The sequence below is a fragment of the Gymnodraco acuticeps genome, unplaced genomic scaffold (genome assembly GCF_902827175.1).
Source record: "Gymnodraco acuticeps unplaced genomic scaffold, fGymAcu1.1, whole genome shotgun sequence".
In the NCBI taxonomy this organism is placed as follows: Eukaryota; Metazoa; Chordata; class Actinopteri; order Perciformes; family Bathydraconidae; genus Gymnodraco; species Gymnodraco acuticeps.
This window is the reverse complement of record NW_022991588.1, coordinates 729,262-756,915: the sequence shown is the minus strand read 5'-3', so window position 1 is coordinate 756,915 and position 27,654 is coordinate 729,262. Positions and strand designations below refer to the sequence as shown.

General features: G+C 39.1%; 1 protein-coding gene across 3 annotated transcripts in view; it reads left to right on the top strand.

Annotated features, from left to right (window-relative positions):
• The window catches only part of cadm1b (cell adhesion molecule 1b), a 150,256-nt gene that overhangs the window by 29,988 nt on the left and 92,614 nt on the right, over positions 1-27,654 (top strand). The window lies entirely within an intron of this gene.

The window sequence follows — 27,654 nt, the reverse complement described above, 5'->3', positions numbered from 1 at the left end:
AATTGTCAATTTGAAGTCAGATTGAAAAAATCGCCAAAAAAATGCCATTATACCTATATCCGCCAGCGGGTCATATTTACCTCATAGAAAATGCAGCGTAAACATAATGTGTTGCTATAGCAACACCTTTTATCAACTGCGGTTCCTTATAGATAGAGAGATAGATTGAGAGAGAGAAATAGATAGATTGATAGATGAATAGAGAGAGATAGACAGATAGTTATAGATAGTGTAACATCTTGGAGAATATAAGATCTTGGATGACTGAGCTCACGTTGAGGATGTAATGCATGTGTGCAGGTTACATGCCAGTTGAATAAAGATGGACACTCGGAATGAGAGAAGTAGTCTGTCTCGTCTGTTTATGTAGACAATTATATGTCCATAGAACAGAACATTACAGATAGATCGATAGATAGTTATAGATAGATAGAGAGATAGAGAGATTTGTACCTAAACAAAACACAAGTCTAACACCAAGCGTTTAAATCAGCACTCTTAGCGATATTTTATACTTCATGCTATCTGCACAAACGATATCATATGAAGAGCTGAGAGTCTACAGCTTATATTGGTATAAATTTCATCCCTGTGCGATCAAAACTCACTGTTCTGTATGATAAATAAAAGAACATTGTACCTTGAAAATCAATAACGGGTACAATGTACCCGTTGGCGGTTTTAGGTATACAGCGACCTCTCGCGGTTCTAGTGTTAAAAGCAATGTATTTCTATTGGTAGTGTGTTTCGTGCCTGCAACACGTCTTTTTGTCCAGTCGTGTCTTGGAAGACCGGAAGCTGTGTGTTTCATAAAAACAAGTTCTTACTCAATATCAAGCCACGATTATTGTTTTTATTTTAAATCGTATAATATCAGACTTTTTTTGCTGTCCGCAAGGAAAATAAATGGGGCTCAGAGCCTCAGCATACTGAAATCTGTATTTTTTCAATATTTTTTTCCTTCTAATTTGTTATTCTTTTCTAAATAACACACTGTTATTTACTCACCAATAACACACAATTATCCTTTTTTAAATTTATTTGTTTAATTCCATAATCTCGGGCTTTTTTGGCATCCGTCAGGAACTGAATTTCAAAATAATTTAACCGGAAACAGACGTAGGCCTATATGGGACATTTCGAGCATCATTGCGATACACACCCACTGAACTGATTACCCAAGATCCTCAGCTAATCCGAAAAACATTTAGGAGTTCAGGATGGCCGAAGACACTACACTACCCATAATCCTCAGCTATCGTTTGGGACTACAGTCCCTTTGCTTGTAGGTTACGCCGAGCCTCAAACAGCTCTTTGAAATGGAACGAAACCACGGCAGACTATCCAAAACTGGACTCGAACGGGACCACCCCCCCCCCCCCCCCCCCCAGAACTACACATGGCTGGCTATTGTGTTTCGCAAAATGTTCTATGGGACGTCTCTACTGAACGTTTTCGTTTTTCCCACAATTAGAAGTTGCCAGTATTAAACACATGGTGTTATCAAATGTAAAACATATAATTAATAAATGGGTGAAAATTGCTTGTGTCCATAACGGTCAGCATTAATATATACCCACATGACAGCTCATTGTTACTTTGTTATTCTACTCCACTACAATTCAGAGGTTAACCTGGTATTTTTACTCCACTAGATTTATTTTAGTTACTTTGCAGATTCTGATTAATGATGTGAAATATAAACAACCCTTAAAGCAGACTTTAGTTACACCTGAGTAAAATTCAGGGAAGGTGATTGTCAAGTGCCAACAATCAGGAGAGATATTTGATAGGTGGTGCTTGAGAAGACGAAACATTTATCTGCAGATCCCTATAAAGTATATTCATTACTCGTTATTCTCTTCTAATAGTTCAATCAATCAATCAATCAATCAATCAATGTTTATTTATATAGCCCAATATCACAAATGTTACATTTGTCTCAGTGGACTTCACAGTTTGTACAGAATATCAGTATGACAATACGGCACCCTCTGACCTTAGACCCTCACATCGTACAAAGAAAAACTTCCAGAGAAAAACCCCACAGTTTAAAGGGGAAAATGGGAGAAACCTCAGGGAGAGCAACAGAGGAGGGATCTCTCTCCCAGGACAGACAGACGTGCAATAGATGCCGTGTGTAAATCGAAGAGATAATACATTTTACAGCGTAGGTAGACCAAATGTTTGGAAATGCATGTTAGCATGCATAATAGTTAATTAAAGACTGTATATAATGGCTATTTTGCACATCCGTTTCAAGATTTTCAAAGGTTTATTGACATATCATATACTGTACACAACTACGGTGTAGTTATGCAATTAATGAACAACTTGGGTCGCAGCTTCCTCAACAGTGCATTACAAGACATCTATCAATATGTGTACACCTCCACCATTAAACTGTCATATTCTGCACATTTCTTATACTATCTACATGCATCTTATAAGAGTATAATTCATATGTATAATATCAGTTAAAATAAGTGCTTCAACATAGTTAACATTGCAGGAAAGCAATATATTAGACGTTAAGTACTTTGTCAGGCTTAATATTTATCTTTTGATACCCCCAAAGCTTTTTTCTTATTTAAAAGAAGACCTTAACCTAAATTATTCTTTCATGTTTAAATAAAGGTTAATTCGTTTTTTCTGTTTTGCACCTCCTCCTATTAATATCTTTGTACATCCAGCACTGTAGAGATCACTTATAGTATCTTCTTGATTTTTTATATTCTATATTTCTATCATTGACCTTCTACTTTCCCCCTTTGAAAGTATGTACTCTTAATATTTTTTTCATCAAATCAGCTGTGCACCGTTATGGGGTGAATATAACCTATCTACTAATTGGATCAAATATAAAAGTCAGCTGAATTAGTGTTGATACTGCAAGGACGCATTGTATGAAGAGAAATTGAAAATGTTGTTTAATTGCTGATATATTTATGATCTAGGTCACGTATTCAGTTTTGGCGGCATTTCTTCCAGTTTGTCCAAAGGTCTTCTAATCAGGGCTCTATAAATAAATAACTACGGCAGATGTGTAATATTTAATGCGGCCGAACCGTGTATTACAATGCCGTTATGTATGTGATGACTTTCAAAGAGAAAAGCAAGCACACTCGGAATAAAGTATTTTCTTTTTTTAAAAATGTTTTTCGGATTTCATATCGCATTAACACCATATCCCAACGTGCATTGCGGCTAAACAATCCAATCACCGAGCTTCAACGATAGCTGAGGATTATGGGTAGGGTTGCAAAGGGGCGGAAGATTTCCGGTACATTTCCGGAAAGATTCCGGTATAAATAAATACATTTAAGTTTTCCGCACTCTCGCAGGAATATCTCCGCAAGCGAGCTTAAGTTTAACTTTTGAATGCATGATATAGCCCAGCGCAACACCTTCGTAACACATGTTGCCACTTGTTTGTACCATTTTCAGGCGATTTGTAATCTGTTCTAGAAAAACGATGTGTTATGGATATTTGGGGAGTTAGGTGGTCCGCGAGTGTTTTTTATTGGTTAAGTGGTCCTTGGTATGAAAAAGTTTGAGAAACACTGTACTAGGTGAATACATTTGTATGTGATATTTGCAATTTAAACATTAAATAAATATATTACCCCATAATATCATCAAAACTTACTTCACTTTGTGTAGTCCACAGGCTCAAATGTGTGGCTTCATTTGTCTTGTGCTTTGGGCTCAAAAGTGTCTCCATCCAGTCTTCTAGAAATCATCTGTGCATGTGATTAAGGAATGCGCAGTGCCTGTAGTGGTCTCAATAGCCATGCAGTAAGCAGTGTGCTATGTGCATGTGATTGAGGAATGGCATGGATATTCAAGTGTACTTGAATGGCATATGTTTGTTTTAGTCAAGATTATGCTAAAATATACTTTCCCCAACTATATGTAAGTTCCCTATGAAGAGCCAACCTTCAATTTAGAAAATGTCCAGTTTATTCCCGTTAATTCCCATGGAAAGTTTCCATCTTTGAAAATTCCCAGAATTTTTCAACCCTAATTATGGATAATCAGTTCAGTGGGTGTGTATCTGTTTCCGGTTATTTTATTTTGAAATTCAGTTCCTGACGGACGCCAAAAAAGCCAGAGATTATAGAATTATACAAATAATTAAAAACAAGGATAATTGTGTGTTATTGTTGAGTAAATAACATTGTGTTATTTAGAAAAGAATAACAAATTAGAAGGAAAAAAAGATTTAAAAAATACAGATTTCAGTATTCTGAGGCTCTGAGCCCCATTTATTTTCCTCACGGACGGCAAAAAAGGTCAGACATTATACGATTTAAAATAAAAACAATAATTGTGGCTTGATATTGAGTAAGAACATGTTTTTATTAACCACACAGCTTCCGGTCTTCCAAGACCCGACCGGACAAAAATACGTGTTGCAGGCACGAAACACACTACCAATAGAAATACATTGCTTTTAAAATCGTTCTGTGTGACACGGAAAAAAGGGGGAAATCGTGTTGGTGAACACGAATCAATAGATTAAATGTTGTGACTATAACACGAAATACCGTGAGACTGGGTTGCTTTGTGACACCAGAAAATATTAATGAACACTTTAACATTAAAGTGTTGCATCCCCTGCTGTCAGTAATTTAATTTGTCTTCCTCATGTGGCTCCATTAAGTGCTGATGATAGATAAACTGTCCAATCAATCAGTGGGCCATGTGACATCTTGCCTACAGATCTTTGTAAAAAGTCAATGTAAAGAGCTGGGCCAAGCTAAACGGCTACAATGGAAGTGTTTTCAAATAATCCAAACTAAAGGTTTGTCTAAGTGCCCTTAGACGTGTGTGTGTATTGCGTTTTGGTAATTTTCACGTGTGCAGTTTAAATGAACAATAACTGTGAAGCAGAGATGGGGACTCGAGTCTGTGACTCGGACTCGAATCGCACTTAAGTCGCACACACAGAGACTTCAGACTTGACTTGGACTCCTGCTCAAAAGACTTCGGACTCGACTTGGACTCGTGTTTTGGGACTCGTGAACAATCATTGTGTTTTCTATTTTTGGCGTAACATTAACATTAACATCATGGTAACACCATGGCGACCGGCGGCACACCTGCAGCTGTACCGCTTGTAATTAGGTTCAACTATAAAAACTTCGAACAAAACGCCGGCGGCACCAACAAAAGGAGCGCACACTGCAAAGTCTGCAATATTAAAATCAAGGATGCTGGTGCAACAACGTCAAATGTCATCAGGCACTTGAAAACTCACCCGGAGAGGTCAGTCACATTAACGCATATGGACGGTTAGCAAACATGTTTAGCTCAGCATCAGCTATGTAATGTGAACTTAGCTTGCAACTAGCTTTGTAATTGAATATTTGAAAAGATGAGTGAATGTTTGCTTGTCACACTTGTTTGCGTTGAGTGGCGTTGACATCCAACTCTTGACATGACATAAAAAAAGGTCGGTAACGTTAATCATTACGTTCCGCTGCCACCATCTACTGGCTAACGTTAAACGTAGAAAAATACATAGTTACACACATAAATACATCTGTCGGTTTATAGGCAGGTTACAGGTTTATTGTTGACCAGGTAACGTTAATGTTACAGGTTTATCAGGTTACCATTACACTGGGTTTGAGTGAGAGGATAGAGGAATATGTTTATTTATAGTAGACATAAAAGATGTAATTAGAGACCCAGTGTAATTAAACAATACGGTTGCAGAGGTCAAATTTTAACATTTTTGTCCACTGGCCAAATGGTTAGCCTAGTGAATGTTGAAATGTTACCAGCCACTCAATAGATTGCCATTGTTATTTTTGGCTGGTGCGTGCAACATACAGTACCAGCCACTTGCATGATTTACCAGCATTTGGCTGGTAAATGGTGTTAATGGTAGATATCTCTTTTGGAACAGGTCATGTTTTAATATCACCAGTTCAGTATATTTCAGATAATATTGCAGCAATAGTTTTTTAGTTGCAAATGGCACAGAACAAATGTTTACTTTTAAGTACTTTTAACACAGTTTCCCTGCGGGGGATTAATAAAGTATTTGTGATACTGATTTCTGATTCTGAAGTGTTTTGCTTATAAGTTGTTTGCATTTAGCTAAAGTGTGATGTTTTTCCTCACATTGCATTGCAATAGCCTGTTTAAAGTGATCATATAACAAACAACTAATCAGTACTGATACTGTATGCTAATAGATATAGGAGTGATAATAATACAGTACATGCTTTGAATTTCTTAGATATAGCTGTGCAGTATTCTTAACAGACTGGATAGCAGCAGACAATATAAGGCTTATTACAACCAGAAGAGATATGAGACTTTGATTTTTTAGAGACTTGAGACTTGATCAAGTCTCACCCCACAAAGACTTGAGACTTGACTTGGACTTGCAAAAAAAGACTTGTGAACATCTCTGCTGTGAAGGCAGCATGTGTTTAGATTATACCCTTGTTGAATAACAGGCCTGTTTTATGTGGAAGAATGTTGTTCATATAGACTTTAATCACTGATAGCTTGTGCTGCAGGAGAGGCCATTTAATCACTAAACAAACACTCATCTAGTTTAAAATGTCATAATATATAATACTTCACCCCTACACAAATCACAAACTCATCCCTCTCCCAAATTGACCATCAAAAAAAAGTACTCCAAAAGCACATCTGAACCTTCAAGTTGATAAGTGAACTTTAATCTTGCCTTCACATGAATGTCAGGACAGCCTGCCTTCGCACAGTTAACACTGTTCTGTTTTCCTTTGGTTCAAATATAAAGTTCAACCATCTATCATCCCATTCTTCTTCCTCCAAAAGATAAGCTGTAGAGAGGCTGCTACGACCTCTTCCTTCACTGCTTTGAAACAAGCCTCTGGCTTTCAAAGGTGTCGCTCTCTCACTGTCCAAATTGAGACTGAATGCTGTTGAGTGGCACAGTTAAAACTAGGTACCATTATTTATCCCGATGGTCACTTTCTAGCTTGGAAAACAGGTACCTTGATGATACTCTGATGTTTGCTTCACCCCCAGTAAACAGTTAAGCATATTACCCCATTTTTGAAAGTATCACATCAGTCAATTATCCAGTTTGTCAATTTCTCACATTAGTTTGACAAAAAAAGTCATCACACCAAGTGTTCTTGGTTCATTTATGTATTTGTTGTTTTTATCATGCACAATGGGAATTAATGAACCCTTTTGTGCGTTTAAACCTCTATATGTATGGGGACAGTCTCCTCTCCACTGCTGTATGTGTACAAATACTACTGACGGAAAAGGTTGTCCAAACATTTCTATTTCTGACCCCGACAAAAGCCCAAAACTATTAAAGTGAAAACCCTTACCTTTAACAATTATCATAGAGCATTGTTATTAAAGAAATAATGAAATATTTTATGGTATGTATTTTACAATATTAATTAACCAATGTAAATAACTTTGCTTAATCAAAACAGACATTACTGATATAAAACAACTTCTTTCACAGAAAGAAGATTTATATGGTATTTGGGAGTAAAATGCTGCGTAAAACTGTCAATACCGATCACAGATAAAGAGCAGCACGTCCATTAATTCACCTGTCTCTTACAGCTCAGGGTCAGGTTCTTAGCTGTCAAAACCGTGACATACCAAGGAAATATCACAATGTAAACTGTGTTATTTCAGCTGTTAAAGACGGTATCCAGGACCCCAAACAGAGCATTAGGGTTATAAGAAAACTTGAAATAATTTAACATGGATGAGATGAGTTGAATTGATGTGTGATTTTTAAAGTATGACAGCGATTGTAATCAAATAAGTTCTGTGCTGTCGAGGGAATATGTGCATGAGGAAAAGGGAGATTTTCTTCTGAAACTAGGAGAGGTAGAAAAAGAGATGAAGACTGCAGAGAACAAATTATTGGGATCAAGCCAGATGCTTCGGGTCTCCATAGAAACTCCCCACACTTCACACTCTTCTCTATTTTCCCTCCATTTCTTTATTTATTTTGTCGTCAGCAGTTCCAGAATAACTTAATTAAAGCCAAGGCAGGCTAGCATGCTGTGTGAGATGACGGGAGGTCTGAGATGATTAGTGATGGATTACTGCATTTGATCTTCCCTTTATTTACTCGGTAGAAACGCACTGAAGCTTGTTATAATTCCAAATGAATGTGTGATAAACTGTTTTTTTGTGTTTTCTCCGAATGATTTAACAAACACGTCCAAGCAAATATAGATCAGACTTTTTTTCTCCCTTTACTTTAAACAGTCACTGTTTTTCTTTTGAACTGCTGTCTGTGCAGATAAAAGAGGTGGCAGCAGCAGTTGGTACCTGTAACAAACTCTGCTTCAGAGCTCCAGTGATAAACACAACTCTTAATTGGACATCCTGGCGGGAGTAAAAACACACCATCTTTACTTGAACGGATTAACTTGCAAAGTTTGTTTTTCTGTTTATTTTCTGTTTATATAACGTTCCTGCCAATCACTTGTTACAAGGTCACAGAGATGTCTGGATACACAAATTAGCATCAGTGATACATTTCATGTTTGGCATAGAACGTTAGCATGGTTTTAATATGGATAAACAAGCGGTATACATCTTAAAACCTTCAAGGTTAGGTCCTCCAGGCAGAAAATATGATTTTCTTTTTAACCACCTACACATCTTTCTGAAATCCAAAATATAGACCTAGTTTCAGTCAGCTTTCATGAAAAAAATAAACTTTAACTTGACTGATATCAAATACTGACTGAGCTGTCACACACTGTCAATCAAGCTACTCTATCAAGAGCTCCGTCAATCACAGTTGAGAAGTTTTTATTTGCTATTTCGGGGCTAAACTATTGAACATGTCTTGGGTTTTCCGTGATTGAAGCTTCAAAATAAGGAGTAGAGAGGACACACTTTAGTCGACTCTTATTCTCTGATTGTTGCCCCAATGTCAGAATAATACTTCCACTGTTGAGTCTAGAGTTACTTTTCTTTAATGGCTGCTGAGCTGTGCGGCAGGAGAGAGGAAACTCTCTGCAGGCCTGGAGTTCAATAATCTGAACTATGAGAGCTACTGGGATGGTTAACCGGGGTGGACATTTGTTCCAAAACATTGTTTTTTTCTTCAGTAATGTAATATACAGAGCTGCCACAACCTCCACATTGCACTTAAGACAGTGGAACTGGGCTCTGGCTCTGTGGTTTTCTCTTCCTACTAATGGACTCTCTTCAGCCAGGGGTGCTATCCATCACATGCACTACCTGAAGTCTGGAGCCTCTATAAAGATTAGGATTGTTAAGAGAAGATGGATGGCCCTTGTCTCCGCCAAGCTTCATCCCCAAATGCCTAAATTAAATCTAGAAATTCTCATGGGGAGTTTAGATTAGCCCAGTAATATCAGACACAAGGCAGGGCTAGCCTCGCCCGGGCTATCATTACAGTAGCGAATCTTGAAATATTTATGAAAATCACCTTAAAGAGCCGTTTTAAGGTTAGTTAAAGAGCCGGGAGAGCATCTCACCCTGGTTAAATTCTCAGTGGGATCGTTGTTGTGTAAGACGTATTCTCAATAGGCAGGAAAAGCACCTAAATAGCTCTTTCCTCATTCCCTCCCTTCTTTTGCCGCTGGGAATTAGTCAAAGAGCAAAACAATCGTTAAAGGAGTCCATATTAGATTGACCTTTGTTGCTCAGCTTACACCTCTTTTGGTCTTTTTAAAAGGTGTGTTGGTCCTGTGGCCTTTTAAAGCCAATGGTTATGGATTTGTTTCCTCTCATTGAGATGGTTGACGTAGGTGGTACAGTTTTAATTCGACTTTGGAGGCCCTTTGAAAAATAACAAGGGCCCTACCTGGTTTTATCGACACAAAAGCTTCCTGCTCTGTAGCAGTATTTCAAAGAGGAGGCAGGTATATACATAAGTGTTGTGTCATCTGTTGATATTGATGCCTTTTTACCACAGGGCATACACTGCGAATCAGTAAATATATGAATGAACGAGTGAATTAACAAATGTTTTGATCCATGGTCATTTTTGAATGACATAACTTTTTCTGTGTTTATTTATAGGGTACAGTACATATAATAGAGGGTTATAAATCATGTATCTAAATCATAAGATCTTCCATAAAGACATTGATACTAGTGAGCATTAAGTATTCTTACAAAAGTATTCACATGCTGTTCTTTGTTCCTTCAGTCCTTAAATATCCCCATCGTATTTCAAAGTAATAGAAGTATCTTTTATTTAGATATTCTGCTATCTTTTATAGAAAAAATGAAACTGGCACTTTAGTTTCCCACCTGACTTCTGCAGACCCACTGTGCTAAATTGTGCTGAATAAGACCACAGGCTTCCAATTTAAGTGCATTTGTATTCTCTTTAACCCATTCACAGTGTATTCCCTTCATTTCGATAGTCCTACCTTTTCTTTATTAAAAGGAAACACTGGAGGCATGGTCAACTGATATGCTTTGTGTAAAAACCTTTTAAGTGGACATGTAAAAAATAAAGAAAACACATTGCTTCAGAATGTTTGTCTGGTTATTATTTTGGCCAACAGCATCTTTGATAGTCTCTCTTTAAAAAAGACAGTACTCCAGCTCTACTTGGCCAAGCGGGGAGTCGCTGCCAGTCATTTCCAGTTTGAAGTGTAATGAACTGCCACCAATCTTCTCTTCACAGATTCTACTCTAACATTTAAATCTAGCATCAAGGATATCACACTGCTGCCACTGCAGTTGATGGCAAGTGTCTCTCCTCCCCTTAAGACTTAAGTCAATGTATCATGAACGTTTTTTTGTAATTTTTCCACCTCCTGCTAGCAATGTGGAGCCCCATGTGTATCATGTCTAAGTGCTGCAAGGGTGGGAAAGAGTAGCTTTTCTCATTTCCTCTAACTGTTTTGGAACTGAATCACATTAGCACAGTGACAGGGAGTATGCCTAGACCATAAAACATCCCGCTTTGCCTCTGTCCAAATGAGAGATGTGTCTGCTCAACACTGCAGGTGCTCGCAGGAGCTGAATGATGCAACAAGAATATTGAAAATTACTCACTGTGGCATTTTTTTATTTTAGACCACCCTTACTGCTGCCTCTTACTCTCGGGTGGTTCCCATTTACCAGCTTTATCAGATTTCAAACCATCATTACGCACCGAGCACTTGCTGTTTTTAATGCTTGGTACGAGGCTGTAGTGCATCAACTCTTTGGGATATGAGACAGAGTTGAGCAGGCCCAGCAGACCTGGGCAGTGCCAGTTGTGGGTAACAGGCCAAGATGTGTCAGGGGAGCAGACTGTTATTATCTGCGATGAAAATCCATGCTATCCTGACGGCTCAAATTAGTGTCAGCTGGGGTATTGAGTCTTTAAAAAAGGACTCCTGGCCTTTTGGCTCCCAGCCTGTCTGGCTATAGATGTCTCTAATGAGTCATTAGCCGCATGGCCTCTCCTCTCATGAGTCCACCCCATAATGGCACACCTTTCATCTATTTAACAGAGGGGCTGTCGTCGGTCATTAGTACAGCTCTGAAGTCCTATTACCTTTACGTCCATGATGAATGAATAAAATGTGCCTGCCAAGAACAATATCTCTTCATATCCGGTGGTCAGCCATGACTCTTTTTTAATTCAATTTCTCCTCCAGCATTAAGTGTAATTGATAATTGATGTGATCTCATTGCCAGAAGATCTTGCATTTTTTAACTAAAAGCACAGGATGGTACTTCATTGCTGAACGTTTACTGGAGGAGCGTTTTGCCGTCTTACGGAGCGACAGATTTCTGTTGCAGATGATGACTTGACACTGATACAATCCACAGGGAGCTGCAGGTCTGGGAAAGAAGCCTTCTGAAATAATGAAGCTGCTTCTAGAGGTTTAAAATGCTGCACAATGACTCAAACACAGTCTTGCCTAGCCCTCTCGGTATTTGCTGCGTGCCCTCATCTCTGAATTATGCAGCTTCGGATTGTTATTTTCTCTTCATGTCTTTGTTTTTGACACCGGAGCAAATTGTAAGTGTGTGCTGTGGATTGACAACCCTGGGCGAGCTCAAAGTCTTGAGTTAAAAAATGAGGGCAGTATCGATAGGGTTCAGAGGAAGGATTTGCATAAACTGCCTGAGGAAAAATCCCAACAAGCACTTTTTTGTTTTTGTTTCAGTTACAGTGTATACAGATCTGCACGTGTGGTTTCACACAAACACAAACATATCGTATTAATTGAAGAGCACACGACTACCATTAAATGGAGCATGAACAGAGCTAGATGTTCTTTCTGAAGTAATTGCTTTAGACTAAAGGTTAATTTAATTTAATTAGCTGCTTTATTGGTAATCAATGGTCTAAGCTGACAAACCTGGCTGTTTAATCCAATAGTCATTCAGCGTTTTGCATTAATTATCTGGAGATGAAACTATTTACAAGTATCTGACACCACAGAATTGTTCATATTGATTTGTGGATGTCAGTGCAATTTGTAAATGTACGCAACTGCTTAACAACAGAACTGACTTTTATTTATCTTTGTTATTTCTAGAAAAATGTATTAAAATATGAATTATTAAGGGAATCTTCAAGCCTTTTTAACCAACCCTACCTTTCATTTTAAATTGTATAGATCTTCTATGTATGGATTAAACTGACTTTTCATCTCAATATGTTGACCTTTTATCTAATAATTGGTTTTTATTAGATTTTAAACCTTCCAATAATTAATAGTTTTTATGAATTGCAATCTCTCTCGAGGACATGATGACATTTTTGTAAACTTTTGTTAATGGCCCAGAGATATTAGATTGAAGGCTACCACAGTTTAAAAAGCTGACATTAGACAATAGCATTAGAAACTACTATCTAACATTATAAATGATCATATCACTGAACCCTATCACACATCATTAGTATATCAATTTTCCTTAGTATCCTGTATCGTAACAGCGTCTGCAGATAACATCTCTTTATCTGCACTTGTGTCACTTTTTAAAAGTTATAACCTTGGCTGTCAATTCAGCTCTGCAATTGCAAAATCATGGCCCAGAGCTCTTTGTGACGGAAACAATCTTTGCACTTAAGGCTGCTCAAGGCTGAAATATTTGAGTCCGTCCTTCTTTTTGGTTGTTTCACCAAGGCCACAGAACAACAGCGATGAAGCTGTGAGTTGTTGACATCAGAAAAATATAGTTGGAAGCACTGCATGAACAGTGAAGAGCGGAGATAACTTTACTGCTAAATAGAGAAAGGTTTTCGAGCCGAAGTCGCTGGATGGATATCCCATTATTTCTGGGTAAATGAAATGTGGAAAGCTGGCTTCCTCTGGAGATATAGGCTGTGTCTTTTCAGGGCTCACAGAAAGCCGATGCTAATTCTATCAAATGGGCAGTGACCAGCTCCCAACGAGGGAGACACACTCAGGTGGACAACCTTGAACTCTCCCCAACCATTGACCCACCGCTGCATTTTGACTGATTATCAGGAGCAGTCTAGACAGTGCGCTTTGGCCGAGTGTCTCCCAGGCATTGTGTAGGCCGGTCTGCGTGAGTCGATCTCTGTCCTGCTCTATGGGCTGTCACAGCTCAGCCAATTTAAAATAAGTAAAACAAACATCATCAATGAAGCACCTGCCGTCCACAGTCAAATATAAATAAGATTGGAGGCTTTTTTTAAATGATTAACTCGGCAAACTGGATTCCAGTTTAACTTGACTCTACTCCGACTCATAGAGCAGAGCTAACATCAATGTTTGTAACGTTTTGTTTTTCTGAGGTTTCTCTGTTAGTTTTGTTTTAAATGTTGGACTTTTGCTCGTAAGTCTTATGGCTACTTAAATCAAATTTGAATAGTTATTGCAGCATTGTTTATAACCCAATATAATGTAGAAAAGACAAATTGGACATTTAACAAATGCTGGTTGACATAAAATACAAAATAAAGGTAATCTATAAACAGAAGAGAATGCTAAAAACTGAGGGTAAAGGGAAATGTTCCCCCTTGTGTCAAAGGATTGCATAATTCATGGCCTCAAATGGCAAAATCCTGTTTCACAGTCATGTCTTTTAAGCATATTAACCACTTGTGCTTTCCTAGTTTATTTTGTCTCTACTTCAATATGTCAACAGCAGGTACTTGATTGATCAAGATCCCATTTACTTAAGTCCTCCACACACACCAGATGCATCTCCGTTTATTTTCTCTCAGTAGTCGTGTAGCATCATTCCTCCTATTGTTCATTAAGCCTCGTTTGTGAGGCTGCTTGGCTTGATGGAGAGGTTGTGAGGTCCTTGGACTTAAATGGGTACAAATAAGCCGAGAAATGGATGTGAGAGAGTGTAAAGAATCAAGCTGTGTGATGTAACATCCGGCATTGGAAGGCATCCTTGTCTTTTGATCAAGCCGAGTGAAAAACACTTCACACAGGAATGTGGACTGAATACAGGTCTCATTCCCCACAATCTGCTTTTATTCATTTGAATACCCCTCCTTTGTAGTTTCTGTCCTGTGCACAACAAGAAATAAAGGAACAGACCGACAATTTTTGTAAAAACTTTCATTATGTTTGAACTGTTGCATGAGAAACACACACGTGTTTATACATATATGTTTCTGCCTATCTTCCTAGCACCAGCATTCATAGAATAATCTCCCTTCTCATTTCAAGTGAAGCAAGAGAGGGTTAAATCTCGGTGGCAGTGCACAGTGCAGAGGAGAGATTGGCTAATCTGCGAAAGCGAGTCCGCAGCTCACTAGAATATTATGCTCACTGATTTAATGTCCTCTCTGTCTTTTTCTCCTAGGTAAGCACTTTCTCGCTGCTGTGTCGGGGATGGGGGTCGGGTCGGTAGTCGTGGCGACTGCCTACAAGGGCTGGGATGACTGATTGAGGTGATGTACTGCAGTGTGTCCGCTCACAACAGAATAGCTGGTAGCGTTGATTCCTCAACATACTGACAAGCGAGGACTCGGGGCCCTGGAAATGTAAAGCTCTGGGAAGGTCTACACTGCTCACAGCCAGCCAAATAATATATCCAGTAAGGGTTCTTAAAGGGACATTATAGTTTCTTATAACCTGGGTTTGAATTGTGCTATTTTGACAATAATTCAAAAGTCCAACATGAACATGAGCCATTGTCGAGACAAGTTTTAAACGAAACCACATAACGGACAAATTGTAAAACTATTACCCAAATGATTGCAGTAAGACCAAAGATAGAAATTAAACGGGCTGGAAAAAATAACAAAATAACAATAAAATACATTAATAAGTAAAACACATGGCTTCACCTAAGGCTGGGTTTCTTTAATCATATTATCATATTAAAAGTGGGTCATTACAGAGCATCTTATCGTTTTTTACCTCTATCATTGTCACCACTTTCCTTTGATGCATTTTCAGCTGTAGAAGTCATCTTTTTTCAGGGAAAATACTCTGATTAACCCACTGTACTTTACCTGACTGCCTGATGAACACAGCTGAGCAATTAGCAGCTAAAGAACAAGATATTTCTGTCAGCAGTTTGTGGAGACCAAAACCAGACCAGAGAGAGAGAGAGAGAATATATAACTTAGATCAATCAGGTGGACACAAACACAACCCCAATGAATCTCGCTCTGTATCGGCTGGATGTAAATATGCAAATGAAGCTAACTCCATGTTAACTTAAAAGGCGATATGTCAGTGTTATGCTGAGGGATTCCACAGCACTTGGCTGACTAGAACATTTCATATGATATATATTATTCAGTTTTAAAGTGTACAGACTGTCTTCCTTGCTCAACTTTGCCCTTCTGTAAATATTATGTGCAGTGAAGAATCATAATTTTGAGTGTGCAGCCTGTTACATTTATCTAAGCTGGATAACCTGTTGGCTTGTTTACAGCCTGTCTCACAATGTGACTCATGTTTCCTGCTTTGTTGGCCTTTGTTGTGGCATATTCTTAGAAATCATAGTTCCCTAGAGTATAATGCTAATATGAATGAGGGCAACAACTACAGTATGGAAACAAGACATCATTTGTTATAAACCAGAAGATATTTTGTTAAGACTGAGTCAAATAATAATCAATGGTCAAGTAACACTTTGAATGAATGGCTCTGTTTAATCACAGTCATATCAAATGCTGCTCATAGCACAATATAGTCCCTGAGCAGCTGCTAATATTCCAGTAACTCTGCAGTATTGACACTGTGATGGAACTCCTTCCACATCAGTGCAGCAGTCCGGTTGTGGTGTGGTCTGCCGAGCCTCCATTATGCATGAGGCCTGACCACCCTTCACCAGCTGTCACCGAGCTGACCACTGAATCCCATCTGGACCCTGGGGGACGTCACCGTGGTCCATCAGGGCGGCTGTAAGATGAGCCCACTGACACAGAAACTCCCATCCGGATCCCACTTACTGCAGCCCTGCCTCTCCCCTCGGTCAATACAAACCCCCCCGTCTCTCTGAGGCTCGGTTTCTCTCGCTCCGAGGTTCAAAGGTTGGACTGCTGCTCTGATCTAACAGCTCCAAAGCCATTTTTCTCTCTCCAGGCACCGGTTGTTTCTAGCTTGAGTTAATATGAGGCTGTGGCTTTAACCACATCATGGGTTTTCAATACTTTAATATATTCTTGTTAGGAAACAATGGTTTGAACTTTGACCTTTCCCTTGTACTATTAATTATAATAACAATAACCTTTTGCAGCTTGCAACTTTGCCAAAAAAAACGTAATCTTGAACATTTAACTAACAAATGAACACATTACAATGTTCCAAATAGAAACATTAAAATACAAATAAAGTGGAAGAATTATTGAAATGTAAAGTAACATGATTGCTAAACCATTCAAAGTCATGAGACAATGCAAACACGATGACATTAGGATGATGTGCTCTCACTGGCAGATCGATTTTGTAAAAGCAAAACTCTTTTCAATATTTTTTTGTTAAGCGGTAATCCATTCAAAAGAGCATTGTAGTAGTCCAGTGGATTGAAAAGCAAAATAGGAATCAAGATCTTTGCATCAGACAAAACAAGATGGTCTGACTTTGCAATATGTTTGAGGTTGAATACATTCACAGTGTTTCACTTGCTTTCTCACACATTTCCCCTATTTTTTAGCACAGTCTAGGTGTAAATGTATTTAATTTGATATGGACACTTTGCTATCAAATAAGTGTCGCTTGAAAAAGATTGAACCGAGTATTGAACCCTTTGGGAAACCATATAGAGAATAATGCTAATTTAAAGAATGCTAATTAAAATGTAAACAAAGTGTTCTCCCTGTTAAATATGGTATAATAAATGTGATGCCTATACTGTAGATAGGGGAGGAATGATATGAAGGCATTGCCAACATTAACATTGTGTCTGTGTCTTTTAGGACTTTTGCTGTAATACAAGTTTTTCACAATCCAGATGAAATTTGTCATGTATGCTAAACTGCTCCGGATTATAGTACAGAAGTTGTTTAAGGGTAGCCGTGAAAGACAGATCCTCATGTACTGTATAAGACAGGTTTGAGGTCAGTTATCTCTTAAACTGTTAATAGTCTGTCTGTACTGATGATGTCATGGCTCTGATAATCACGTATGTGTTTGCGAGAACAGTATATGTCGGTTCAGCATGTCTAAAAGTGGCCCTTTGGAGCAGATGGTGCTGGAGGCAGGGGATCAACCCTTCTCTCACCTCAATCTGAATAACAGGGCTCATCTCTCCCAGTCCGGATGGGAGGCAAAAGAGTTTGCTCAAGGCAAAACAAGAGGCAGCAACCTTGTGAGAACAGCAGGATTTTGTGAAACCATGCTTCCTTTGTGGATAAGTAAAACTGGAGAAAAAAAGTACACTTTACATAACCGTCATCTGTGGGTGGCCGTTATTCGAGAGGAAGTAAAGTGTTTCCCCCCTGGATATTTTTTCAGGGTGCCATATGCCAAATGAGACACCAATCTAATGTCCTCAGGAAGTCCATAGATTAGTGTTAATAAGCACATACCATACTGCAAATACACATTACGCACAGCCTGTCACCATTGAAACGTCTTAGGAATAATCCTTATCAGACTGCCTTTGTATTCTAACATCTGATTAAGGATAATTGAAGGGACTCTTTTATCTGTACTCCACTGCAGCTGTGCAGCTAATTAGAAATGTAACCAGAAAAAAAAACAGTCTCAATTACATTTTGAACGTTTAGCACCATAAAACTCTATTGTTGGGGAGGTTCGCTGATTAACAGGTAAAGTATTTAGGTAGTATTTATTTCACTTTGAAGCATTTCAGAAATACGGTCCTCTTTACACTTTTATCTGCATGCTGTGTTGTCCTGCCAGCTTACTTTGCAGAATAGGATTTTACATGCTGAGCGTTTGATGAGCTCATAAAATGTGATGCATTGTTAGAGTTTAAGCCAGCCAGGAGTGCATTGATTGGTGAGGCTACCTGCAAATGATCTGGGGCCTCATTTATAACGCCGTGCGTAGGATTCACGTGGGAAGGTTGCTTACGTAGTAGAAATCTGAAAAATAGGTACATACATTTTCCGACATTTTCCGATTCACCAAACATTGCGTACCGGCGAGGAAAGTGCGTACAGCACTTCCTACGCCGGTTTCCCTTTATAAATCACAATCGACTCGAAATGCGGTGCAGCTTTTGCGGGCTTCCCGTAACGCCCATATTTGCCTATAAATAGTCAAAGAAACGCCCATTCATTCATTCATTCTGACTGACTTTATGAAGAAGATCGCAGGAAATGACGACAGAACAGCTAAAAAATACATCTCACACCGTGTCAGATTTTAGTTATTTTGGGGAGGTCGAGATAAATCATATTGTTTGGTGGATGCCGTTTGAACCAGAGCAGCAGCATGGAGGTCGGATCGTCACCAAAATAAATAAATAAGTGGTCCGAAAAAGGTTCATGACAAAAAAAATACACATAGCCTTCCTCAGGCATTGTGTTTGTACCGGGGACAGGAGACACCCCCTTGATGAGAGACTGTAAGAAATGATCGGGGAATCCCTCCGGAGTGGAGTCATGACGACTGGATCTGAATTATGTTTTTGTATTTGGTGGTTTGTGTCCCAGCTGTCGATCAGCTGTGCTCAGCGTCTCCACTGCAGCAACTCTATATCCACCAGTTAAAGGAAATACAACTAATGTGTTGTGTTATATTAGCTGTACAATTTACCACATATGGTGTTCTTAGCTTCCATACCTCCTGTGTTTTATGAGCGACTTATCAAGTCTTAGCAAACGGCATAAAACATGATTAAACATGGTAGTATATAAAACCATGCTCGTACAACCTATAGAAATGCAAAACCGCATCATTTATGAGAAAACATTTCATAACATTAACACAACATATTCGAGGTGGTTTTAAATAACATATCCGTATTTATTTATTTCTCCAAGTTATGTTTTTGTGTGCACTGAGGAGTCTCAAACAGGCGTTTGTTTATTCATTTTAAGATTGGCTTTAATCAATGTTTGAAAATGAATTCTTCATATATGATAAATGAGAGGTAACATTTTGTTTATGGTATTATTTCCACATATTTCTCTCCATTCTTCCTTCTGCCAACGCGGTGTCGCAGTTTCTCGTCTCTCCCGTTTTTGTGCTTAGTGCGTACGCATGGGTTAGAGTTTGCGTGGAGGACCGCACGTTTTCCCGTCAAGTTAGTATTTTATATAAATCGCAAACATTGCGTAGAAACTGGCGTACGCCATTTTTTGAGCTTATATCCCTTTTATAAATGAGGCCCCTGAGCTTTAGACACCTCTGAATTGCAGGCAGAGTTAATGCAAAGAGCTCAGCTTAATGCAGATACAATATGTCAGAATATTTAGCACAATATACAGTAGGGGCAACACGTCTCAAAGTTAGGTTTAAGGTAAGCAAATCAATATTATATTAATACTATACCTATATAAACTTAAAATGACTTTTTTTATTTTAGCCCCTTTGTCACATTGATATATTTCAACAAGTCAGCATCAAACAATGTTAAAGTTCCAGTTAAAGGCCAAATGACTATTACTTTCAAAGCTGTTTCCAATGTCATTAAGAAATCTGATTACATCTACATGTAATCCTGAATCAAAATCTGCATCAATATCAAATAAGCTGTCACCCATAAATGTTGTTTTGCAAGGTTATGTTATTTTTTATATCAACCTTAATAAATGACATAGATAAAAACAACCATACTCAGTTTCCACTTCTGAAGAACCCTACATTATATCATCATTTCAAATGTTATGTACACATACTGTACCTGCCTGTATTGTTAGCAAAGCTCAAGCTTTCAGACTGTTTCTTTTCAGTTGTGGAATCAGTGAATCACTCTGTGAACTTTGCGCTAGAGTACTGTATATCTTTCACATTGTGTCTTTTGAGATGACATACAGTATGTGAACTCATTATCATCCCTCATCTCTACATTTGTCTTCCTTTGTTAAGTCAGCTACACGTCTTTGTTTCTCAAACATAATACTATCCATTAACCCTGTAGGTTATTGTCGAGGGAAAGACTATATCACGTGTTTGCCAGGTATTGAATTCAAATCTCATTTATAATTTTGTTTCTAATATTAAAGGTTACATTAGCATTTTTGCGTTGATAAGCAGTTGGTATGTGGGACCTGGAGCCCCCCGTGTCTCTGCTGTTGCCGGGTAAATCAAAGTGTGGTTTGTTGCTGAGGAGAGGAATAAGAGAATCACGTTGTAAATTATAGGAAAATGTGCTTGTGTTCAATTTAATACCATAATATGCTGTATGTAATATGTATTAGTTTAAACTCTACAAATAGGCCTGTGTGATTAATTTACAATTCACATCCGCAACAAAAATGTTACATGTTACTGATCCTAAAATTAATAAATCATTCAGTTGTATAGGTCCATTAAACATTAGTCGAAAAGGTCTTATTTTTGTATTACTGTTCCCAAATCCTGAAAAATAGTTTTCAGATGTACAGGTACATTTTAATTAAATCAATAACTTGGATAATGCATGGGGATGACAGATCTGCACCTCATACAGGTCAGTAGTCCATCACGGTGGTAAAACATATGAACAGATAAATCATTCATCACTTGTGTTTTTCATTTTATAGTTAGATGCGTGAGTAACATGAGACCTATGTAGGAGTTTAGTGTTTGGCAGTAATTATGTAGGCATGGTGTAGGTATAACTGTATGTAACTGGGTGGAAGAAAACATTTCAGTTATAGTACTGATAAAATGAAAGCAGTTTTTAAGAAAAAGCAATGAACCTATTCACATAAAAAATATACAATACGTAGTCTGATCCGCGTGTAAACTGTACAATGACAAAGCAGTTATTCACACAAAAAGCTTTTATTCTAGACATGTATGTTAATTACACAAGACTAATTAAAAACACAGAAACTCTGTGGGCAGTTTAAAGTCTCCAGTTTGCATCACCTGAATAGCCTTGTATTGTCGGAGGAAACCTTTGTTTGAGACGACAGTAAGTGCCACCCACAAAGACATTATAACCAATATATTAACACAACACAAAAGCTGATTTTTAGATTGACTGCCTAAAGTGGCCCACTGCACATCCTTCTTGCCGCTCAATGTTTCATACTTTGCCGGTTAGCACTTTATTGGAACAACTGTGCTGTGCATATCTAGTTTTACTGCAATAATGTCTCTGTGTTTTATTGAATGTGGGTGTTTGCACTCAAGAATTATGTGTCTGCAGTGTATGTACGTGTGCTTGTGTTCGTGTCAGCTTTCTCACTATTTTGTGTCAGTGCATCGAGCATCTGTGTTTTTTTCCATAAATCCATTTTCGTTGGTTGTCAGCACTAACACTACTGTCAGCATCATTTGATGGAGCTCCACTCTGCTGTAAGACTCTCTGATCTATCAGCTGTGACGTAATGCTCTACTCAATCACCAGCCCTGGGAACAGTAAATCAGAGTGCTGCTGCTCTGCATGGTGCTAATGTTGCATCCCTGCTCCCTGCTCAACCACTGAGCGTATCTACAGTCCAAACAGCGAGAGAACACCAGGATGATTGCTGGATATTCTAATCACTATAATGATCTCACTTATCAAGATCCTATTATAGGCATTAACAGTCAAGAACTGTTAAAAATCTACATAAAACAGAGACCTCCACTAAAGAACCTCCTGCGGTCCGTCTATAGAGCATTGATATAGCGGCAAACATCTGGTTTCTATGTAAAAATATAGTATAGAGTTATATTATACTGAACAGATAATGAGTCACATTTCGTCTGTCCACATTGTAATCTGAATTTCTCTGTTTGTTGTTCTGGAGCCGGGTTAAATCCATGTTAGTGCATGTCAGTGAGTGCATGTGGCTAGCTATAGCCGCGGCTCTGTACTGCGCTCACGCGGCTGTTACCATTTGTAACCGATCTGACACATTTCAGCGAAAACATTTTCCCTCCCATTCCCATCATGTTACAATTTATTTTAAGATATGCTCTGTAGTCCGTATAAAGAATCTTTCATTATACTTGTTGTTACCATTTTTGTCAAAGGCAAGGTTGAACTCCAAGCAAAGATGATGCAGCGGATGTAACCAAGACTGAAGAGCATCAAAATAAGGGTTGGACTTATGTCAGAGTATAGCGTTAATACAGGCCCGCCCCTCCCTACACGCAGATCACGCAGACTGCATGGGGCCTCACCTCGCGGAGGTAGCCTCATCTGATGCGCAAATGCGGCGCATTTAAGCGCGCCACAGTTTCGAGCTGCGCCACAGAGGGCCTCATCACATAACTTTGCGTGGGGCCACAAGTTGGCCAAGGCCAGCCCTGCGTTAATATTATAGGAAAATGTATGTCGCTGCAGATCCATGCATTATAGTGTTCAATTAAATAAACTGGAAATACGTCTTTAGTAACAGCAGGACCATTTGTCTTTGTCTTCCAAAAATATTAAATAATCACGTTTACCTTCTTACAAACAAAGACTTCTTTAAAAGAACATGTGCATTTGTTAAGTTACTACTTTGTCAAGTTTAACGGACCTCAACCATCATGTTAAACAGAGATGACTTGGTTGGGGAACAACTCCCTGTATGCATGCGGTGAGACATCAGCTGTCTCTGGTTTCTATATGTGACTTGTAGTTTCCCTCTTCAACCTCCCTGACCCCCAGGGTCTGTAGCCTTTGTGGCTTCTTGTGCTCCTGAGGGACAAGTCTCTGTTGAACAGTGTAAGCATGGAAACCATCAATCAGACAGACTGTGGTGGACAGTTTGAGTCATGGCAGTTTGTTCGATACATCTTAAAAAGTAAATTAAACAATGAATAAAGAGGCCAAACCTTTACCTTTTAACCATTTACATATGTACAACAATACCATGCTGCCCCCTCCTCTTTGTCAATAACAGGTAACGTTTTGTAACCAAGAAGCTAACCTTAAATCTGATTGTTTGGCTTTGGTTTAACGGTCCTTTTCAAAGGTGACATTAGGATGAAACTTGGAGACCCATTCAGTCACCTCCAGGATAGTTATTTCCCATCAGCAGGGGACAAAAAAGTAACAGACCCTTCAGAGATTGGTGATCATTGGCAGTAAAACACAGACAGAGGTCAGCAGATGTAACTTTGTAGGTCATGGTGGAACAAGCTGCATCATTTATTTCATGAAGAGAGGCGACCATCAGCATTGTCACGAGGAGTCTGAGTTAACAAAAGGACAAAGATTAGATTTAGAGAGTGTCCTCAATTGAGGAACAGAGAACAAACACGTTTGGAGGATTGTTGCAGGGGTCAGGTTTCCACATTTGTTTTTTTCAATAAAGGGCACCTCCCTGCCTCCTGACAGCTATCACAGTCAGGAGGCAGGGAGGTGACACCAGGCTGCTGGCCATAAAACAGAACTGACACTGCAAAGGCTGTGTTTGATAACTGCATGAAGAATTATATCCATCTGGCTTGACAAAAATTCAATTAAATATGCTGGATGCTGAATCCTTTAATTATCCATCCACATTTATAAAATGCTTTTTAAAAAATCTTATTCCATTCAGTGTCTCCCATCCAAGCAGCTATAGTTTGCCGTATTCATAGCCCCTATATGCTGATGGACATCAAGTGGAAGAACTTGGGACTAGGCTGGAGTTTTTCCTATATGGGTTTGCGCTTGCTCTTAACAGCAATATAAAGTGACGTGAAGTGAATTTGTATGGGCCCTGAGGAAGATCAATGCTTGAGCTCAAGTAACACTCTGCCATGGACGTCCAGGTGAATGATGGGGAGCAGGAAGGTTGAGAATTTGTTGAGAGAAATTGCAATACAATGAAAAACTTGAAGCAATGCTGCTACTACTGCTGTTGACCTGGACATGATCAATCTTAAGTGAGCTCTCAGGTTTGCTTTCAAAGAAAGATTTGTTCACATTGTTACAAACCCCTTTGTTCAGTTCAGCAACTGGACAGGCATTACAAGCTTGCTCATGCTATACGTGCTGTGTTATGTGACATGGGTTCATGCTAAAGTTATGATCCAGTCCTTTCCTGGAGACCCCATCTCCTTCAAATGAACCTTCTGATGTCCATATTTGGGAACACATTTGTTTAACATTTCAAAATATATAACCCAATCAGCATAGTCACTTTACAAAGCAATACGCCATGTGTAAGGAGGTGAGAATAAATATATGGAGATTTTTTTTTACTTCTTTCTCAAACTTCTTTTTTTTGGTCTTCACACTGCTACTGTACCTTTATCTATCTCGAGTGTGGCGGATTAAAACAAGTACACACATGTTTACTTTAAGACATTAGATGCCACTTGGTAGAGATTTTTCTTTTCATGCATTCCCTTAAACATCTCTGTGTGAAATAATAAAAGCAAGATGTTATATATATATATATATATATATATTGTATGTGCCAGGAAGGGACCAGCAGATGCAGAAAATTAGAGAAATATGGTACTGTATGAGCTGATAGGCAGTAGGAGAGCTGGATGTGCAGGTGCATTTCACTTTGTCCCTCAGTGAGATAACAAAGGGAGAAATGCAGGAACTATAGGAAAGAGGATGCAGAGAGAGACGGTATTCACACTTGTTATTCCAGAAATAATTTATATTGTTGCCTTCCTTTTGTCAGGCATGGCGTGTGTTACAACAGTCCCATTCTTGAATCGAAGCAGCTGAGGTGTGCATGATAGTGTGACCACGAATGTAGCCAACTACTGTATTGTCATGGTCATGACACTAGAACAGCCGTTGAACATTTCAGCAGCACCACATGTTATTATGTATTTAAATCATTTAAAGGTTAATTTAAGGGTTCTCGCAAAACACACCATTATATTGCCAGGCTACACAAAAGAGAATCATTACATTTCTAGCCACCACATATTGTACCATCCCCAGCACAGCACTCTGCACATGTTGGCTGATCTGTAACACAGAAGCTCCGGAGCAAAAGTTAATGCTATGAAGCACGATTCTGAGGTTTATCAACATTTCCTCAGGGCAGCAAGGTCAGATGAATCTTCACAATCCACAAGATAAATGGATCAGGTTTCCACGCCACATGCAGTTCAGGCCCCAGTCGGCCAGCAGCCATATAAACATAGGCTTTCGGCCTTAAACACAGGGTGCTCGGTCTAGTGAGGCTTGTCAAAACACAAAATGTCCCCTGGCTGAAGGAGTGGTTTGACATGATCGATGGACACTGAAGGGGATATTATTGTGGATTCACTCGAGTGACCTGCAGTTTTTCTCTTCCTTTGATTAGTTGGATAAATGAAACACTAAAATGCTGAGGATAAAGAATTAGAGTAAGTCGGATTAGATAAAAATGCAACATGTGGTAGTTCTGGTTTAAAAGGTAGCAGTATTTACACACAGAGGTGTTAACAGGGTGAAAAAGACTGTTTCCACTTACCAAGTTGCATATATTTGGACACCAGTGAGTGATTTCAAATGGGATAGGCTACCATATCAGACGGTTTATTTTCCCTGCCCCTGATCTAAAAGGATATTGGCAAGTGAATACCCCTCATGTGTCTGTATCTATTTGACTTGTTGTTATTGCAACAGGTGTTACCCACAGATAATATGTGGAGTGAGAAATATGATTTTCGGTTGAAGGATAGACATTTCTTATCTAAGATGTAACCACTTTACTTCTGTCATAACCTGTCTCTGCCCCGGAGTTCAGCTGGTAGAAAAAAGGTGTGTGTGTGTGTATATTTGTCAGAAATGCATATACTCTGGTTGCATTTGTGTGTGGATGATTTGTTTTGTGTTACACTGTGAATTCGGACTCCTCTTGTTTTATTTTTTTAACAACAGCTGTTGCCACCAATGGCTTGGATTCACAACTTTTCTGCGAACAGGTTAGCTTCGCAATCACTTTGTGCTCCAAGCCACCGAGGCTTGGAAGAGATTTGCTCACAAGATCTCAAAATCAAGCGAGGAGCAAAAGAGAACATAAAGACGAAGTAACCCCTCAGCAAGATATTTGTTGAGGCATGATCCTACAGGCTGGACTGTTGGTGCTACTTATAGAAATATTGGCATCGGTTCCTCTCTATTTAAAAAGCTGGCGGGCCTGGAGCATGGGGTAGGGACTGGAGATCTCAGATATTTGGCAAAGGCGACAGCAGTAACAGGAGGATACTTCATCATAGTCACAGTCACTGTCAGGTACCTGAGACCTTGCCAGCTTTTTCAATTTTTCCTGGCCTCCTAGCAATTTGCCAAGCAGAGAAATAGCAGTTGAATTGCAATCCGAGCGTAATTTTATTTGTATATCACAGATGAGGGAGTGACCTAAATGTGGCTGAAGGACACCCGTAGAGATATAACCAATAATACAGTCTGAGGCGCTATTTCGCTCGGCTGCCACTAAAGAAATGTCTCATAGCTGCTTTGAGGAGGTCACCAGATGGCATGAAAGTCACCAGCCTTTAGCCCTGACAAACTGGAGCCTATTTAGTGGAGACGGTTTCCTTTCTAGTGTGAAAGTGTTTGTATAAGTAAGCACAACTAACAAACCATCTGTATGGCACAATATCACCGGAGGCATTTTAAACAGGTTTAAACAGTTTTCTGATATGGTTTTAACTTGTTTCCCAAATTGTTCATCACCTCAGACTGACAATACAGTCGACTATCTCAGATGGAAGCATGACAGGATGAGTGCAGTTCAATCGGAGCATGTCAAACAGCAGCATTGGGCTAATGGATTTCCTGTGTGTCCATGTGGGATGTTTCACAATCGACTGGAGAGTGGCTCAGGTCCTGCCATTCACAAACCTTGAAGCTGATAACATGGGGAAGGAGAGCGGACAAACCTGTCACTCGGGCTCCCGTTCCAAATGGCTGCTGTTGATTTAACTGATTGGAGACAGGCCCACTTAAACAAAACAGAGCGCGTCCGTCCCGCTGAGAGTGTTACAGAGACAAAACACGTTGGTATAACGCACCTCTTGTTTACTCTAACACGGCAGACATGACCTTTCCTGAGCATTTCTAAAAACCAGTGGGACCTGACAGAGACGAAGTTGGGCTTGGGAGAGGAGGTATCTGCTAGCGCTGACATTACCGGCCATCTGCTTTTACAGGTCGCCTGGGAGAGCAGCTCAGAGGCAGATCCTTAAAACGGTGCAAGCAGCTTTACGATTTATATTTAGTCATATGGGCGTCACTGAA